Here is a 5,057-nt window from a genome sequence, read left to right as displayed (position 1 = left end):
GGTTTGAGTTATGAATGACGTAAATAGGAGTTCAGGATAACTTCTTGGTCATTACTAGATGACGACCGTTCTGTTGCTTCTCTTCTCGCTCTCTTTTGCGTATGTTAGCCACTATATATGCTTAGTGCCTGCTGCAGCTCCACCTCATTACACCATCCTTTCCTACAAGCTTAAATAGTCTTGATCTCGCGGGTGTGAGATTGCTGAGTCCTCGTGACTCACAGATTCTACCAAAACAGTTGCAGGTGCCGACGATGCCAGTGCAGATGATGGGATCGATCTCAAGTGGGAGTTCGACGAGGAACGTGGTCGTTACTATGTGTCTTTTCCTGATGATCAGTAGTGGAGCCCAGTTGGGATGATCGGGGATCTAGCATTTGGGGTTGTCTTATTTTCATTTGGATCTTGACCGTAGTCGGTCTATGTGTGGATTTTGGATGATGTATGAATTATATTTATGTATTGTGTGAAGTGGCGATTGTAAGCCAACTCTCGTTATCCCATTCTTGTTCATTACATGGGATTGTGTGAAGATGACCCTTCTTGCGACAAAACCACAATGCAGTTATGCCTCTAAGTCGTGCCTTGACACGTGGGAGATATAGCCGCATCGTGGGCGTTACAGCCAAGCCGGGTTGGAATCTTCATGGCCGGCACGCAACCTGTGCAAAACTCCGCCGCTGGGGCAGGAGGCCCTGCGCACTCGCCGGCTCAGGTGCTGATGGATCTTACGGATAAGATGACTACCTTGCTAACCGCCACGGTCGTCCCGGCGGATCAAGCTCAACATGATGCGGAGGTGGCACAGTTAAAGCTGGATATAGCACGAGCCAGGGAAGATCTAGCAGCGGAAGGGATCAGGATGGCTGCAGAACGGGTGGCTCTCGACGCCCAGACGCAGCTGATTCAGGCGCAGTCTTTCCGGCTCACGATGGATCAGAACGCATCCAATGAGATCATGAGAAGGAGGCATCAGAAGGCTCAATCCCGACTCCCTCCGGTTTACGATCCTCGAAACCTCTTCAACACGCCTAGTGCAGGGCCCAGTAACCCGCCAGAAATCACGGCACCCGGGGCTGGAACACCGGTTCAGCCGCAAGTGATGGGGCCTCCCCGTGTGAACACTACCCCGCCTCAATACGTGCCGATACCACCGGGTCATTATGCCAACCCGTTGGAAAACATGATCGCTGCAGCGGCGCGACTGGCGGCTCTCCCAGTCGAGGGCGGCTCTCCCAGTCGAGGGCGACTCTCCGACGGCGGTCGAAACCCGCCGGGTCAGAGAACTTCTTCAGACGGCTCTGGCGCAACAGGAGGCATATTCATATAGCCGGGATAGGATTCATTCAACCCCTCGTCCAAGCCGGAGCCTAAGTTATAGCAAACACATGGGTTCAGCGACCGGCTCAAGCAACGTCCGGCGCCGTGACTTGCCAGCTGGCCACGGCCCGGCACATAATGGAGCCTTTAACGCGGTAGACCAAGACAGAGCACGACAAGAGGCGGAGCAGGCGGCTCAGCTGACAGCTTACCAGCCCCTCCCGGTTTATCCGACGGCTTCCATCGAGGCGGGCATACCTACGAGGACCGGAGGTGTCCCTTGTCTGGTGCCGGCTCTCCGTAATGAACGTCTGCCCAAGGATTCCAAAGGACCTAGGAAGGTACCTAATTACACGGCTGATTTACAACCCGGAGCATGGATCGAGAGCTACGAGATGGCTATGGAATTGCTGGAGGTCAGCGAAGCGGCAATGCCCAAATACTTCACCATGATGTTGGATGGGACTGCCCGCACTTGGTTGAAAGGACTGCCGCCTAATTCTATCGGGTCATGGCCAGAGCTAAAAGCCCGGTTCATCCAAAACTTCAAAGATACATGTAGGCAGTCTATGTCAATTGTGGATTTGACTAACTGCAAGCAGCAAGAGGGCGAGTCTACAAACCATTGGGTACGCCGGGTCAAAGAGATAATACATTCGTCTGATAAGATGGATGCCGGCTCTGCAGTCTTAATGTTGGAGCAAAATTGTCGTTTTGCGCCCCTGAAGATGAAGCTAGGGCGGCTCAAGCGCGATTGCAATGATATGGGTACGCTGATGGCGGCTCTGGTCAAGTACGCCGACTCTGATAGTACCAAGGATCCCGCGTCCGATGATGAAAGGACAGGGAAGGGAAAGAAGAATGGCAACGGCAAGGGCCCTCGGCATAACCCGGCGAACCAGGGAGGTAACAAACATAAGGCTGATGGCAGTATGGAGTTTGTGGCCAACACCAATGCGCAGGGTAACAACCACCGACGTAAGGGGAGACCACCTCCCCGATCCGGCGGGTCAGGCCCGACGCTTGAGCAATTGTTGAATGAGCCCTGTCCAAGGCATGGCTCTAGGGAGAAGCCGGCCACTCATCTATGGAAAGACTGCGCAATCATGAAAGCCTTCAAAAATTCCAACACTTTTAATGGCAACAATGGGCAGGGCGGCGGCTCAGGCGGCGGCGGCTTTCATGGCCCGGGCGGCGGCTCAAATTCCAATTCTCAGAATTTTCAAGGTAATCAAGGAGGTTTTAATCAGCAATCTGGCCAGGGTAATCAGCAGCAGCAGCAGGGGGGATACCAGACCAATCCAAAGCAGCTCAATAGTGGACAATATCATGTGTTTACTACCAGTCTGTGCAAGCGAGACCAGAAGCTTCATAAGAGGGCTGTGAATGCTGTTGAGCCGGCGGTTCCACGCTATTTAAGATGGTCTGAGCAACCTATTGTATGGAGTAGGGAAGATCACCCTCCCCGGGTTGATAATCCGGGTCACCTGGCCTCGGTGGTGGCTCCTCAGGTCGGGGGGTATAAATTCACTAAAGTGCTCATGGACGGAGGCAGTAGCATCAACATCCTCTATTATGAGACCTTCCGTCGTATGGGGTTGACTGATAAAAACCTCAACCAGTCCAACACTGTTTTCCATGGTGTAGTGCCCGGTAAGTCGGCGTATCCAGTCGGTAAGATCGAGCTGGAAGTAGCCTTTGGAGATGAGTACAACTACAGGGTGGAAAAACTGACTTTTGAGGTGGTTAAAATAAGAAGCCCGTACCATGCTTTATTTGGGCGGCCGGCTTACGCCAAGTTCATGGCACGGCCGTGTTACGTGTATTTGCAGCTCAAGATGCCGGGTCACAATGGGACCATTACGGTTCATGGCAGCCGAAAGATAGCCTTGGAGTGTGAGGAAGGTGACGCTGCTTACGCTGAATCTGTTTGTGCGACAAAGGAGTTGAAGTTTTACAAGGATAATGTTGACCCGGCAGATATGACGTCTTTGAAAAAGCCAACCATGGAGCATGAGCCGGTAATGAAATTTAAGTCGGCCGATGAGACTAAACTTGTTGACTTTGTTCCAGGTGACTCATCTAAGCAGTTCAGCATCAGTGAGCCAATCTGGATCCTAAATAGGAAGGCGCGCTCATCGAGTTCATCCGTGAGAACCGGGACATCTTTGCATGGAAACCTTCTGACATGCCAGGTGTACCGAGAGAACTCGCTTAGCACACTCTCAATATTGATCCAAAATTTAAGCCAGTCAGGCAATTCCTCCGGCGGTTTAATGAGGAGAGGCGGAAAGCCATTGGTGAGGAAGTAGCCCGGCTCTTGGCGGCCGGGTTCATCGTTGAAGTCTTTCATCCAGAATGGTTAGCTAACCCGGTGCTCGTGCTCAAGAAGAACGGCACCTGGCGTATGTGTGTGGATTATACGGATTTAAACAAGGCTTGTCTGGCTGATCCTTTTGCTCTCCCCCATATTGATCAAATTATTGATCTACGGCGGGTTGTGAGCGTTTAAGTTTTTTGGATGCTTACTCTGGATACCATCAGATCAAAATGGCAGTTAAGGACCAAGAGAAGACGGCGTTCATCATGCCCTTTGAAGCCTTCTGTTATGTGTCCATGCCTTTTGGGCTCAAGAGTGCACAGGCGACTTACCAGCGGTGCGTGCAGAATTGTCTCCATAATCAGATTGGGCGCAACGTTCATGCTTATGTGGATGATATTGTGGTAAAATCCAGAGAGAAGGAAACCTTGATAGATGATCTGAAAGAGACCTTTGATAATCTCCGGGTCTACAAGATGATGCTTAATCCGGCCAAGTGTGTTTTTGGTGTTCCTGCAGGCAAGCTCTTGGGTTTTCTGGTTTCTCACAGAGGCATTGAAGCTAACCTGGAGAAGATCAAGGCAACCACCTCTCTGGCTAAGCCGGCGTGCATAAATGACGTCCAGCGTCTGGTGGGTCGCATCGCTGCTTTGAGTCGGTTTATAAGCCGGTTGGGCGAAAAGGCCATGCCTCTATATCAGATGATGAAGAAAACAGATGACTTTGTCTGGAATGATGTTGTTAATGCTTCTTTTGAGGATTTGAAAAGACAGCTAGCTGAGCCGCCAGTCCTTGCTGCTCCTGTCGATAAGGAGCCCTTACTGTTGTATGTAGCCGCTAACACACGAGCCGTCAGTGTGGCTGTGGTGGTGGAGCGTAAGGAGGCGGGTAAGGAACATCCGATTCAGCGGCCGGTTTACTACGTCAGTGAAGTACTCATTGAGTCCAAGCAACGGTATCCACATTGGCAGAAGCTCGTTTATGGGGTGTTCATGGCAAGCCGGAAGCTTAAGCATTATTTCTAGGGCCACCCTATCACTGTGGTTAGTTCTGCTCCCCTAGGAGATATCATTCAAAACAGAGAAGCCACAGGAAGAGTTGCTAAGTGGGCCATAGAACTTGGGCCTCATGGTCTAAAGTACGTGCCACGCACTGCTATCAAATCTCAAGCATTGGTGGATTTCATCAACGATTGGATGGAGCTGCAGGTGCCTGAAGAGAAACCGGATAATACATACTGGACTATTCACTTCGACGGGTCCAGGCAATTGGAGGGCTCGGGGGCTGGAGTTGTGTTAGCTTCCCCTTGAGGTGACAAGTTTTGTTGTGTACTACGGTTGATGTTTCCCTGTACTAACAATGCAGCTGAGTACGAGGCCTTGCTCCATGGTCTTCGGATGGCTAAGGAGATGAGCTT

This window comes from Aegilops tauschii, chromosome 3 (assembly GCF_002575655.3).
Source record: "Aegilops tauschii subsp. strangulata cultivar AL8/78 chromosome 3, Aet v6.0, whole genome shotgun sequence".
Classification (NCBI taxonomy): domain Eukaryota; kingdom Viridiplantae; phylum Streptophyta; class Magnoliopsida; order Poales; family Poaceae; genus Aegilops; species Aegilops tauschii.
This window is presented reverse-complemented; position numbering follows the sequence as displayed.